The sequence below is a fragment of the Phyllostomus hastatus genome, unplaced genomic scaffold, assembly GCF_019186645.2.
Source record: "Phyllostomus hastatus isolate PE091 unplaced genomic scaffold, TTU_PhHast_1.1 phas_scaffold_129, whole genome shotgun sequence".
Classification (NCBI taxonomy): domain Eukaryota; kingdom Metazoa; phylum Chordata; class Mammalia; order Chiroptera; family Phyllostomidae; genus Phyllostomus; species Phyllostomus hastatus.
Genome location: NW_025334009.1, coordinates 11,817,169 through 11,832,510, shown reverse-complemented (window position 1 = coordinate 11,832,510; position 15,342 = coordinate 11,817,169). Strand labels below are relative to the sequence as shown.

The 15,342-nt window shown below is 41.6% G+C and overlaps 1 protein-coding gene across 21 annotated transcripts in view; it reads right to left on the bottom strand.

The window, feature by feature from the left end:
• The window catches only part of LRRFIP2 (LRR binding FLII interacting protein 2), a 106,132-nt gene extending 92,618 nt beyond the window's left edge, over positions 1–13,514 (bottom strand). For 5 of the 21 annotated variants that reach the window (XM_045856538.1, XM_045856544.1, XM_045856540.1 and 2 more), the window contains exon 1: positions 13,210–13,514. The gene's annotated coding sequence lies outside the window, so the exon portion shown is untranslated. The remainder of the gene's footprint in view (positions 1–13,209) is intronic. The other 16 variants (XM_045856543.1, XM_045856548.1, XM_045856560.1 and 13 more) reach the window with 8 other exon arrangements.
• Positions 13,515–15,342: the final 1,828 nt, after the last annotated feature.

Sequence of the window (15,342 nt, the reverse complement as noted above, 5' to 3'; positions counted from 1 at the left end):
CCTGCAGAGCAGCACATTCCCCCAACCACACTCTTCGGGACACTTAGTACCGTGCAGGCCTCAGCTCTGCCAGATGCCCTGGCTGGGGTGAGTCTCACCGTTTCCCAGGGCGAACAAACTCTCCCAGTGACTTCCAGAAGGGTTCAAGGAAGACTCTGTTCAGCTTATCTTCTCTTGAGAACCTGCACCTTTTCTTTCATAGCTAGGTTTACACTTGCTATTCAGTTTTTCCAAAAGAAACAACATATTGATACACACTATGGCAGATAATTGGCTTATTGTTCACTAAGCCATTTCCCTTTTCCGCCTATGAGTATGCTACATTTTACCGACTTCGCAACCATTACGTGCAGCTATAGAACTGACTTCCAGCCAATGGAATGTGAGCACGAGTATGCCATGTCCACACCGGACCCGTCAAACTTTCCTCACGATCTACCATACTCCCTTCTCTTCGCCCTCAAATCTGCCAGCCCAATGTGGAGAACTCGGTGAAGGTCTCTGAGGGCCCAGGGGACAGCAGAGTCACTGAATGAAAGGGCCCTGAGTCCCTGGATGACTTTGTGGAACAAGCTATTCCTTTGCCACTATTTCCAACACCCAGCAGACAGAGGTATGAGTGATAAATGAACTTTGTGATAAACCACCGAAAACTGGGGTTGTTTGTTACAGTAGGTTGGCCTATCCTCACTGACAGGCACAGAAAGGTAGTAGAGCTATTTTCAGTTTTTCAAAATTAAAGAACAGCCCTGGCTGGCATTGCTCAGTGGATTGAGTGCAGGCTGCGAACCAAAGCATCGCAGGTTCGATTCCCAGTCAGGGCACATGCCTGGGTTGCAGGCCACAGCCCCCAGCAACCGCACATTGATGTCTGTCTGTCTCTCTCTCTCTCTCTCTACCTCCCTTCCCTCTCTAAAAATAAATAAATAAAATGTTTTTTAAAAATTAAAGAACATATGGATTAGAAATACATATATGGAAGGTGAAATAGATTGCAAGGCTCAGGGAAGGGGGATCCCAAAAGAGTTATTAATGTATAAAATGGGATTGGGATTACCTGGAGGGGAAGGGATACCAGTAAAGAATACATACAGGGAACCTCTCACACAAATGTAATATTCAATTTCTTGATCCAAGTAGTAGGACCACAGATACTCATTTAATTATTCCTCCAGAAACTATATTTTGTTTTTATATCTCTTGATATTTCACAAATAAACTAATTCTTTTCCTCAAAATAAATCAGATAGATAGAACAGACACTTGAAAAATCTGTTGGAGGACTTGGGGAAAATATAGTGAATAGAAAACTAAGGTGTTGGCTGGTGTGGCTCAGTGGACAGAGTGCTGGACTCCGCAACGTGGTTGCAGGCCAGGTCCCCAGTAGGGGGTGCGCAAGAGGCAACCACACATTGATGTTTCTCTCCCTCTCTTTCTCCCTCCCTTCCTCTCTCTCCAAAAATAAATAAATAAAGTCTTTTTAAAAAAGAAAGAAAACTAAGCAAAAAAGAAAAAAAAGCACCTCTTCACCCTCTGAAAAAACTGAAAGTTAAACAAGAAACAATGATGACACAACACTTGGCTGAGCAGTACACAATATCTACTTAGTTATAATAAGAACCCAAAGTGATTTAAAATAGTAAAACTGGCATGGTGCCAGCAGGGGAAGTGGGAGGACATAATGGAGAAAGTAAAAGTAATGATAAAAACCACTAATTTCGACCACCTGGAAATACTCTTAATTGCGCACATGTTTTATAAACAAAAATGGGTTTCTAAAATATGTGCTATTTTGTAACCAGCTACGGCAGACAGACTCTAGGCAGACAGACTCTAACGTGGCTCCCCTCCATTATCCCCTCTCCTGCTGTTCACACCTTTGTGTAAACACCTCCCCAGGATGTGGGCAGGACTTGTGACTAGCTTCTAACCACTAGAATACAATAAGGTTATGAGATGTCCTTCCCATGATTATGTTACATTACATAAGACTGTCTAGCTAGCAGACTTGCTCTAGACTCTCCTTGCTGCTTGATGAAAGTCATCTATGGACACACCATGGCCAAGGAAACTCAGGTTGCCTCTAAGAGCTGAAAGCCAACTTGACGAACTTGAAGAGTCCTGAAACCACAATGGAAATTCATTCTGCCAAAAATCTAAGTGAGCTTAGAAGCAGATTTTTATCAACTGTATCTCCAAGTAAGAATCCAGCCCAGCCAACTGCCTGACTGCAGCCTTGTGAAAATCTCAGCAGAGGACCGAACACAGTCATGCTCAGAATCCTGACCCACAGAAACCCAAGGATAATAAATGTGTTGTTTTAAGGTGCTAAATTTGTGTAATGTTACACAATATTAAAAAATCACTTCCGACCGATGGAGGCATAGATAGATACACTTTGCTTCCTCACACAACCAAAAGAAGGATGACAACAAATTTAAAAACAAAAAATAACCAGAACTGCCAGAAAATCGAACTGTATGGAAGTCTGACAACCAAGGAGTTAAAGAAACATTCATCCAAGACTAGTAGGTGGGGCAGAGACGGGCAGCTGGGGTGGAGAGGACCTGCCACCAGACTGGGCAAGACAGCAGATGGGGAGACCCACATTTGCATGCAGATAAACCAGGAGGAAAAATGGGGAGCAAGACAGACCACACAACCCAGGGTTCCAGCTTGGGGAAATAAAGCCTCAAAACCTCTGACTGTAAAAACCTGTGGGGGTTGCAGCAGCAGGAGAAACTCCCAGCCTCACAGAAGAGTTTGCTGGAGAGACCCAAAGGGTCCTAGAACATATACAAACCCACCCACCCACCCAGGAATCAGCACCAGAAGGGCCCAATTTGCTTGTGGGTAGCGGAGGAAGTGACTGAAAGCCAGACCAGGGCCAAGCAAGTGGCATTGTTCCCTCTCGGACCCCTCCCCCACATACCATGCCACAACACATGGGTGGTCCCACCCTGGCAAATACCTGAGGCTCTGCCCCTTACTACGTAACAGGTGCATTGAGACACACACACACACACACACACACAAAAATATATATATATATATGGCCCAAATGAAAGAACAGATCAAAGCTCCAGAAAAAATACAACTAAGTGATGAAGAGATAGCCAACCTATCAGATGCAGAGTTCAAAACACTGGTAATCAGGATGCTCACAGAATTGGCTGAATATGGACATAAAACGAAGTAAGAAGAGAAGGCTATGCAAAGTGAAATAAAGGAAAATGTACAGAGAACCAACAGGGCTGGAAAGGAAACCGGAGCTCAAATCAAAGGTTTGGAACCGAAGGAAGAAATAAACATTCAACCAAAACAGAATGAAGAAAAAACTATTCAAAAAAATGAAGAGAGGCTTAGGAACCTCTGGGACAACTTTAAACATCCCAACATCCAAATCACAGGGGTGCCAGAAGGAGAAAAGGAAGAGCAAGAAATTAAAAACTTATTTTTAAAAAATAATGAAGGAGAACTTTCCTAATATGGCAGTTCTATGGCAAAGGAAATAGACCTCCAGGAAGTCCAGGAAGCTCAGAGTCCCAAAGAAGTTGGACCTAAGGAAGCACACACCAAGGCACATCATAATTATTATATTACCCAAGGCCAAAGATAAGGAGATAATCTTAAAAGCAGCAAGAGAAAAGGAAATAATTACCTACAAAGGAGTTCCCATAAGTATATCAGCTGACTTCTCAAAAGAGACCTTATAGGCAAGAAGGGGCTGGAAAGACATATTCAAAGTCATAAAAGGCGGGGACCTACATCCAAGATTACTCTATCCAGCAAAGCTTTCATTTAGAATGGAAAGGCAGATAAAGTGCTTCCTAGATAAAGTCAAGTTAAAGGAGTTCATCATCACCAAGCCCTTGTTATATGAAATGTGAAAGGTACTTATCTAAGAAAAAGAAGATCAAAAATATGATAACAAACTCACAACTATTAACAACCAAACCTGAAAGAAAAAAAAAACAACTAAGCAAACAAGTAGAACAGGAACAGAATCACAGAAAAGGAGATCACATGGAGGATTATCAGCGGGGAGGTGGAGGGGAGAGAATGGGGGAAAAGGTAGAGGGAATAGGAAGCATAAATGGTAGGTACAAAATAGACCTACCATTTTGGGGAAGGTTAAGAATAGTATGGGAAATGGAAAAGCCAAAGAACTTAAGTGCACGATCCACGGACATGAATAAGGGCAAGGGCGGGGGTGGGGGGCAGGGGAATGCTGGTGGGAGTAGGGCAGAGGGGAATAAAGAGGAGGAAAAAAATGGGACAACTATAATAGCATAATCAATAAATATATAGCTTTTAAAACTTTGGATGAATGAATGTAACAAAGTTGTAAGGATACAAAATCTATTCATAAAAATCAGCTGCATTTCTATAAACTAACAATGTACAATCCAACAAGAAAATTAAAATAATTCTATTTACAATACCATAAAAAGAAAAAAATACTTAGGAATAAACTTAGCCAAGGAGGCAAAAGACCTGTATACTGAAAACTACAAAACATTGCTGAAAGAAACTAAAGGAGACATAAATAAATGAAAAACCACCCTGTGTTCATGAATTGGAAGACTTAATATTGTTCAAGTGTCAATACTACTCAAAGAAATCTACAGATTCAATGTAATCTCTATCAGATCCTAATGACATCTTTAAATGTATTTTTCATGTTTAATTTTATTCTTTTTATTTTTAAAAAAGATTTTATTTATTTTTAGAGAGGGAAGGGAGGGAGATAGAGAGAGAGAAACATCAATGTGCGGTTGCTGGGGGTCATGGCCTGCAACCCAGGCATGTGCCCTGACTGGGAATCGAACCTGCAATGCTTTGGGTCGCAGCCCACGCTCAATCCACTGAGCTGTGCCAGCCAGGGCTCCATGTTTAATTTCAAAGAGAGAGAAGAACGGGGCAGGAAGAGAGAGAGAGAGAGAGAGAGAGAGAGAGAGAGAGAGAGAGGGAGGGAGGGAGAGAGAGAGAGAGAGAGACTGATTTGTTGTTCCACTTATTTATGCATTCATTGGTTAATTATTCTATGTGCCTTGACCAGGGATAGAACCTACAACTCTGATGTATTGGGACAATGCTCTAACCAACTGAGCAGCCCCGCCAAGGCCCCAAATGACATTTTTCAGAAGGAGAAAAACCCATCCTAAAATTAAAATTTATATGGAATCACAAAGTGACTACAAGTAGACAAAACAATCTTAAAAAAAAAAGAACAAAATTGGAGGTGCTACACTTCCTGATTTCAAAACTTACTAGAAAGCTACATTAAGCAAAACAGTGTGTAACTGGCATAAAGGCATAAAGAATGCAATAGGGAGCCCATAAATAAACCCTGGCATATGTTCAAACGATTTTCAACAAGGGTGTCAAGACCAGTCAATCGGGAATGGACAATCTTTTCAACAAATAGTGCTGGGGAAACTGGATATCCACATGCAAAAGAATATAAAGTTACACCATCTACAAAAATTAATTTATAGTGAATCAATGAAATAAGTGTAAGCTAAAACAATGAAAACTCTAAGAAAAAATACACATGAAAAGCTTTATGACATCAGATTTGGTGATGATTTCTTAGATGTGATACCAAAAGTACAGGCAACAAAAGAAAAGGAAAATAAATTGAATTTCATCAAAACTTAAAACTTTTGTGCATCAAAGGACACTATTAACAGTAAATAAGCAACCCACAGAATGAGAAAATATTTGCAAATCATTTATTTGATAAGGATTGAAATCCAGACTACACAGAGAACCCCTAAAACTCAACAACGAGCAAAGGAATATTTCTCCAAAGACGATGTACAAGTGGCCAATAAGTGTTATGAAAAGATGCTCAACATCACTAATCATTAGGGAAATGCAAATCAAAGCCACAAGAGAGACCACTTCACACTGGTAAGATTGGCTATTAAAAAACCAACAGAAAATAAGTGTGTCAAAGATGTAAAGAAACTAGAACCCTTGTATTAATGCACTGCTGGCAGGACTGTGAAGTGGTGTAGCTGCTTATGGAAAACGATATGGAAATTCCTCAAAACATTAAATGTTATATGATCCAACGATTCTACTTATGGAAAGGGAGAGGAGGGGAAGGGAGGGGAGGGGGAACTTAAATAGATATCTATACACTTGTGTTCACAGCAGCATTATTCAGAACAGCCAAAGGCTGAAAACAAATCAAGTGTCCATCGACATATACAGGTAAACAACATGTGGTATATACAATACACAAAATACAATGGAATATTAATTCAGCCTTAAAGAAGAGTAAAATTGTCATACATGCTCCCACATGGATGAACCCCAAGGACACTATGCTAAGTGAAATTATATGATTCCACTTATATGAGGTACCTAAAATAGTCAAATTCATAGAGACAGAAAGCAAAATAGTGGCTACCAAGGGCTGTGGGAATGAGGAGTTTTTGTTGATGGGGAAAGAGCTTCAGTTTGGGATGATGAACAAGTTCTCCAGACAGATGGTGGTAATGGTTGCACACCAGTGTGAATACACCTAATGCCACTAAATTGTACACTTAAAAATGCTTAAATGGTAAATTTTGTCATATCTATTTTACCACAATTTATTTTTTTTCCAAGTTCCTAACCCACACCTTTATAGTCAATTAATATTCAACAGAGGAAGCAAGCACACACAATGGGCTAAAGATAGTTTATCCAATAAATGGTATTGGGGAAACTGCACAGATACTTGCAGAACAATGAAACTAGACAAGCTTCTTACATCACACACAAGAATGAACTCAAAATGGATCAAAGACTTAAATGTTGGGCCCAAAACCATAAAAATCCTAGAAGAAACCAACAGCACAATCTCCGACATTGCTCATAGCAATTTTTTTTATCAGATATATCTCCCCAGACAAGAGAAGCAAAAGAAAAAATAAACAAATGGGACTACTTTATCACATTAAAAAAATAAAACCTTTGGATGAGTAGCAAAGGGTGAGTTTGGTAGGACAGCTGGACAGTGACCATCTCATCACCATGACTGCCCACTTAGACACAGTAACACCCACGACAAGTGAAGAAACATCTACTCTAAAACTGACTCTTTCTTTAGTCCTATAATCCTTGGGTCACTTCACTGAAATACTTTTTAAAAAACTGTGACAACATGTATGCTTACTGACTGTACTGTTTGTTGTTATAAATTATTTAAACCATTTAACAGAAAAAATAAATATTTTAAACATCCTAATCCTCTGCATACAAGATACTGTACTCTCTTGAACTTAGAGAACAGACAGCCAAAAGATTGTTCCTTGCTGTTAAAATGTGTCTACTCAGGAAAGTGGGGGATGTTGAAAGAATAACAAAGCGATCAGAACAAGTAACTTAATTTCCTAAAGCAGTAGAGATACGTTATATCAAAACTAGTTAAAATGCTGGTGTTCATAGTGAAGGAAAACTAAGACAGGCAGGGCTCCAAGAGAAAATAATGGAAAAGATGAACTAGAATTCTTTTTAAAAGGGTTTAATATCCCACTTCTGGAAAAAATAAGAACACCCTCATGTGCACTTTTACAAAGCCTTTCCCAGTCAATCTTTTCCACTTTCACCTGTGCTTTGTTCTAACCTCACTTCTTTTTTTTTCTTTGAAGGAGGGGGAGTGAAAGGCTAAAACAGGGAAGAGGGACAACAGGAATAAACCAGAGAGATAATAGGAATAGAGAAGAAGAGGAAAATACACTCCAGTTTATTTTTTTTCTCCTCCCATTGAATACTAAAGCAACTCAAACTTCTAAGGGTAAGGAAAAACTGAATTTCCTGGAGTCATAGCCTAATTTAAAGCAAAAGAAAGGATGCAGCTTTTGCATCTGTAAATTAAGTCTGTATGCCACATTCTTCAAACAACCTAGACCGCAATGCAGGCTACAGTTAAATATGGTGACGCGAACCTTGGTCCGAAGGGTGGAGCACTAAGCTCTTTTACAACTTTCTAGTCTAAGAAGTAAGAGTAGTTAAAGAACTTTAAACTCAACTGTTTCATTCACTGAGTATACAAAACACCAAGGCTTTTATGAGAAAGCACAGGGTATAGGCGGCTATGCTGGGAGACAGCATCCATTAATAACCAAGAGTTTGAAAAGGTAACTTCATGATACTGGTACATGATACTGTAACAGTTCTATGGGAAGAAGAGAAGGAGAATTGGGAAGAAGCTAACTTCTCTGTGTGAATTCAAAATAATCCTGCAAGACAGTTCAACTCTCCCAGTGTCCTTTTGATCCCAATGACAAGCGTGAAAGTCTCTGAATTTGACTATTTCAACTAGGGGCATGGCCTTCCTATGCCAGTGACAGTAATGTTTTTGCCCTGTTGCAAAACACGTAACTGATTCTTGGCAAACATGTTCAGAACCAGAACATAATATCCACATTGATACAATCCTGTGCTCCTGCTTGTACACATTTTTCTAAAATACTTTCCTCATTAGTTTCCCTTTATCATGCGCTTTCCTTTGAAAAGGAAGACAAAAAACTGGATCCTAGGATATGCATGCTAAGCAGATTCTCACTCCAAAATGTAGCCGTAATCTTCTGAAGGCAAATGTCTTTTTAGGCTCCTCTTCTGTGGCTGCCACTACGAAACCGCAGGCCTTCCTCACTCCCAGCGGGGCCAGGGCAGATTACACTCGTGTGGTACGTTCTATCAGGCAAGCTTTGACAAGGCCTCAAAATAGACCCTGGGCAACAGCCAGGGAGACTGCCACTCACAAGTTCCAACTTCATCATAACATGTGAGCCCCTGAGCTTTTTTGCCTCTAGCCTCTCTCACATTAAAAGGGCAAAGATTCCTGAACCTCTTCCTGGTCAATGAGTGAGCTATATAACATAGAAAGTAAAAATTTTAAACCTCCTTCATTCTGCTCACAACAATGCAGAATAACAACTGAATCTGTACCTACCTCCTGCCTTGGGAAAATAACCCATCAATAGCACTCTGGTTTGCCAGAGGATTTTTGGATCCCAAACTCCACAGAGGTTCATTTCATTATCAACAGATCAGGATGAGGAAGATAAAGGAAAAAAAGTGGGTTATTTCTTTCCCTGGTGGCTAATAATATAGTAGCAGACTTCAGCAGGACAAAAAGTTAAACTATATACAATGTAAAACAATAAATAAATAAAAATACTTAAACTATATACAATGTTTTAAATTGATATTGGTCATAAAGTCCTAAAACAATCAACCTACTACAAAAGGTATTCATTTAACTATTACCAAATATAAATGGAGTGATTTGTCTATAACAGCGCCAGTCTTTAAGCCACAGCATTTTTACCCTTACCAGGACAAATAAAATTAAGTAGCTGTCATTCCACAATGTTTTTAAAATTGCTTTATAAAATACAGTTGCAGTATTTTTCTAATGGAGTAGAGGATACAAGGAATTAAAAGCTCCTTTCTCCTTCTTCAAGGTTAATAAAGAAGTCAACTTTTTTATAAAATAAAGCCCAATATAGGACTCAAATACATTTTTAGATTTCACAGCTAAAGTCCCAATCCCGCAATCACACTTTCAGATATACATTCCATACACATACTTATGGAGAGTGCAAAGACTTATATATGGGTTGTTCATTACACCAATGTTTGCAGAAAAGTGAAACCCACCTAAGTGCCTAGGAACAGGGAATGGTAAAGTAAATATGGAAAATGAATAAATCATGGTTCATCTACACTAGGCAAGACATCGAGTCTTTAAAAAAAAATCAGATGGGAAAGGGGGTGGGGGAGGAAGAAGAGCGGATGTGGGGATCAGTGGTGATGGAAGGAGACTTGATGTGGGGTGGTGAACACACAGTATACAGATGATGTATTACAGAACTGTACACCTGAAACCTACATAATTTTATTAACCAATGTCACCCCAATAAATTCAACAAAAAGTTTTTAAAAATCAGATGGACATATGTGCTAATATAGAAAGATCTCTAAGACATATCAGGGGTAAGAATGAAGGATACGGGACATTCCTCCTAAACATATGTGATTACATATGTAATAGAAAATTGGAGGAGGATAAGCAGGAAACCATTAACAGTGGTTGAGTGGATTAGAGGTGGGGGAGTGAGAAAAGGCTAAAAGTTTATTACAGAAAGGAGACTTCCTTTTTACCATATAACACTTTCTTTCTAAATGTTTTACCAATTTTAAAACGTCATGCAAAAACCCACTAAATCCATAAAGTGAGCCTTCTCCTTCCATGTATGCCATTTCCTCCCTCTTCTTAACCATTTCCACTATGACCTACTGCTGTCCTGACCACTGGACAAAAACAGAGCATACACATGCAGCCAATCTCAGAGTTTCTTCAAGACACGGACTTCTTCTCTCTGTCCCCCACTCCACCAAAATAAAGAAATAACAGAACAAATGAGAAAAGTATAGCATATGATAAACCCAGTTTCTAGCCTATTGTTTGATTCCTTTTAAGTCTGGCCGAATTTATTGTAGGCCAAAAAGTTTTAAAAGTGCAATGGGCAATACACACATACACACACACACACACACAATCATGTTCACATGTGTCCTATTAGCTTAAAGGGAAAATGGAGAAAAGAGACAGTTACTTTATTCACAGGGTAAATTTGCTCAATTTCTTTCGTCTGAAGTTTTAGAGTTCTGAATAATGGTCATAAAAGCTACTCGTTATTTGCAAACTGGACAAGGTAGTATGTTTTCCTGGTTAAAAAACCATTTCTCCATTCAAATTCTCCCGAGAGAAAGCAACTACTTATATCTAGAAGGAAAGGGCTAGGAGAGGGTCTCTATTTTGTAGGTGCAATGATCTTATTATGATGAGGACAGAGAACTTTATTTCCTCTTAAGTGATCCTCATCAACATTCCCAACACATTGCAGGGAGAGTTTTTCTCCCCATCATCAATTCTGTCCCTTTTTACACGAAAAGCAGGGTAAACAATTCACAAAGACCTTTTGCAAGAAACTGCTCATTTCTAGTCGAGATCTGTTTTTGGTTTTGTTTTGAGAGGAAAATCTACTTTGCCAAATACATTCTCCCTATCACTTTTTTCTTTCATTACAGAGATGCTTAAATCCTGGCCTAACAAGGCTTCTCTTCCAAGACTGTCAGTGATGGAGGTGGTGGTTTCCACAAGGGATTTTCCGAAAGGGATTCTCTGTTCACAGGGAACTGAAACTCTTCTGTCACTCACAGCTGGACAAAAATCAAAAGCAGCATTAGGGAACACTCTGAATGTAAGAATGGGTAACCTAGGAAACAAGATGCCAAAATTTAGTCCATGAATTAAATGAATTGGATAAGCAAGACCAAAAGGGTAAACTTACTATTACTTTATCACTGATAACTAACTAAAGTTCTTTATAAATGAAACTCAAAGTAAAATAAGCTGAGTTCCAGAAAACAAGGCAAAGAGTATCAAGAACTCTGTGATTCAGCTGTTTCGCTAAGCAACATTTTAAAAGCCAAAATGTCAAGTTACACTTCAGCACAAAAAGTTATTTCTAGTCTAAAATGAATTCATTACAATGCTAAATCACAACTTCAGTCCACACTCCCTTCTGTACCTGACCTTAAACAAGCACTCAGTATCCACAGTCTCCTTCCACATCATTTTTAAGGACACATCTGCAAAAATGAGGGAGACCTTTCACACAAAAGACTATTCTGCGAACTGCAGATGCTCTCGGTGAACTCTTTTCCACTGACGTGTATTTTGCGTCTAGAGCCCTTCATTTATGGGTAACAATATGGGTAAAAATCACAACAAGCCACTCAGGAGCTAACATCCAAACATTCTGCAAAACTTCTCTTTATTTCCTTACCACACTTCATGACAATAAATATCCAGCAACAAACCTAGCAAAGTGAAACGCAACCCTTCCTATAAAATGAGTGAAGGCATCTAATAAAACAGGCAGTAACAAACCTCTAGCTTTCCCCTACTCCAATTTTAAGATCCATATCGATGATTCACCAGGTAGTGACCTAACTTCCTAAATGAATCACACTTTCCAACATTTTTATTCTTCATCAGTTAAATACTAGGTCAGCATCATCTCTGTATCTGTTAAACAGCACATGGTGTTGGTAAAACGGGGTTAATTCTGCGAGGCTTTCAAACCACAGCAAACCTCAAGTCCCTGCCAACTAACTCCTATCTGCTACACTCTGCATTCTCCAAAAACAGATTTATTCCCAAAATAAAATGTTATCTTGAAAACAAGGTTATTTTAAACATTAAGGACGCAGACATCCATCCCCCGCTCTCCATCGCTGATGTCATCACTGCATCCACATTCTCTTCCCATGGCGATAAAATAATGGCCACTGTTATCCTCACATATATCTTTTAGCCAATTAACCTACTCTGTACGGTTTTCCTGTTTACAGCAGAAATGCTGAGTCATTAAATGGAAACGCCAAGAAAAGGAGCTACAAACTGCTTAACGTTTAGGTTAATGAAATATTTCCCTAGCCACATTCTCAGCTGCCTGATATTTGTATCTCCCACGGGGAAAAAGTAGAGCAAACACCTGAACCCTCCCCTTCCCCGCCCGTAAGAAAGTAAAAGAGGTGGGTTTCCTTCGATCCCCCGGCTTCCTACTGGATATCCACAGGCAAGAGAAGCAGGCCCGACTGGACTACAGAATTTAACAATCTGGGTGTGAATAACACCCCTTATTAGTCAAGCATGAAGCATGACACTCCTAGTAAGCGCCTGTTATGCCCGCGCTCCAGTTCGGGTCAAGGAGGCAGGGGAAAAAAAATGCCAAAAAATGCTACGCCCTCCACTGGCCTGACACGGTCCCCTGGGGTGACTGCCTGGGGACAGAACCGAGAGAGGGCGAGCGACGTCTGGGAAGGAGGGGAGGGCGTCGCGAGCACCAGAAGCGGAGGGACAGCAGCCCAATTTAATTTCTCCTACAATGGGAGTAACACCTTCCCCTCCCGCGGACCCCGAGGGTGCGCGGTAGAAATCGGGCGTGAGGCCGGGGACAGGCGGTAGGCAGGGAGCGACCCCGACGCCGGGGCCGGCGGGGGACCCCGCCAGCTCCAGGGAAGCCCGGCCCCCAGCAGGGGTCAGCGGCGGCGTGGACCCCGGGCTGCAGAGGCTGGGGACAGGGCCCACGCCCCTACCCTCCCCGGGGCAGCGGGAAGAGCAGCCCTTACCTGTCTTTGGGCGCGGGCTGTGTCTGCGGCGCCGCCCGGGAAGGGCCAGAGCGCGGCTCGCCCGCCGGGAGCCCTCCCGGAGGAAGAGCGGGGAGCAAAGGGCGAGTGGCGCGGAGGACGAACCTAGTCCCAGGTCCCCGGCCGGGCAGGCCGGGCTGGACGCGGCAGCTCCAGATGTCGGTTGCCAGTCACACAGCCACGCCGGTGTCTTCTGGACGCCGCGGCTCAGACAGCGGGAACCGGCCCCCGGGAGGAGCCGCAGCCCGAACCGCAGGCGGAGGCGGCGAAGGAGGGGCGGGGCCACAGGGTCGGCGACCCGCTCACCCGGAAGTAGTTGTGGTCGCCGCAGCGCGCGCTGCGGGGTGGGTTTGAAGCAGGCCCGGCGAAGTGCACCCGGCTCTCCCTAGGCGAGGTGCGCGCCGCCGAGGGGCGACGCTCAGCCACCGCGAGCTGGGGGACCGCGCAGCAGGGTGGGTGGCAGGTCGCGGCCACCGGGGGAGTGGAGCCCCCCCGGCGGCCTTGAGGTGGCTCCTCCGACTCCTCCGAGTCCACGTTTCCTGCCCAGCCCCTCTGCCCCCAGGACCAGGGCCGGGTATGTGAGTTGATGCGTGTGCCTGTGCAAGGGCTGCACCTGCCCCTGGTCGCCTCTACACCGTCTGGCCTAGTGGCCTTGGTTAAGTGGGCCGGGGTGGCAGTTCCGCCTGTGGGAAACAAGTGTGCTAGGGTGAGTGGTTGTGATTGAAATGCTAAAAGCCTTATTTTCCAAAGTGAAAACGAGTGATTTTAAAAATTATTACCTGAGAAGAATGGGGGGGGGGAGGGTGCGGGGGTGGATATAGAGTTCACTAGCTATCTGATAGCACAGACCTGCCACTCATCCCAGATGTCTCGCTCGAGACACACAAGGTCCAAGGCACTGGAGAAAGACCAGGCTCCTGATCTTTGTGTGGTAGATGGATTTAAGCAAACAAACAAGGTAATGACAGATTGTGTAAGGCTCTACAGGAAATAACAGTGTTGAATGAGTGAGATTATTTCCTTTGGCAGGATCAGGTGGCTACAAAGACCACTAGAGGGAAGTGACAGTTGAACAGACTCCTGAGAAAAAGGCACGAAATACACTTAGACACAACTTCACATACCGGGACTGTAGGTTCCAGAGCCACCTGGATAAGCCCACGGATTCCATGTTAAAAGCCTGGAATCTTTAAAACCTTAAAGTCTCTAAAGCCTTTTAAGGGCTGTTTCTGGGCTTCTGCAATTTCAGGAGGCTTGCTCGCCCTTTAGAGCTAATGAGGGCTGGGACTAAGCATTGTTAGGGGAGGTTCAAGGTGTGAATTAGAGAACTTTGGCCTTTAGACAGTGAGACCCAAACATGCTTTATTGCATTATACAATCAGCCTTGAAAGATAACTTTTTTAACCTTTCATTGTTTCTCTTTCCATGTCACTATTTTTCTCAAACCCATGAATAAAATTACTTTTACCTGGAACCATGAGGACTGTAATCTTCAAAAAAAAAAAGCATACTATTTTATGATCTGAATAAAGAATTAATGACATATTTTGCTAAATCAGTTAAAGACAAAGTTAAATGCCGACTTGTAAGAGAAAGTATTTAGGTAATAATGAATAATACCAATAAACTCAATGATGCTTATTAAATATTAGTTTATATAACTGCATAATTAATGGAAGATTGGATAATATTAGGATGAGATGCTCTTGCCTTTTTTTTTTAAATTTTACTCTTTAACCACTTGTTTTGGCTCAAACCAAACAAATAGAGAAATATTTTGTTGTGTCTTCTGGGAAAACTAGGAGGGAGCTCACACTTATTGAGTACCTGTGATTTTCACAGCCTTTTGATTGCCCTTAAGTATATTACCACTTTCAGTACTAGGACCAACCCTGAGATACAGAGATTACTATACCATTTTAGTACCTGAGACACTGAGATGAAGAGAGACTGTGACTTGACTAAGGTAACAAAACTAGAAGAGTGAAACTTGAACTCAGATCTTTCTGGCCCTAATTCCCTTCACACCATGTGGCTGTAATTTAATATTTATTTAAGAAGGTAATATAAATAAAGCATCCAGCCAAGCAGATTTCTGTGTTGCTTTTAAAATTG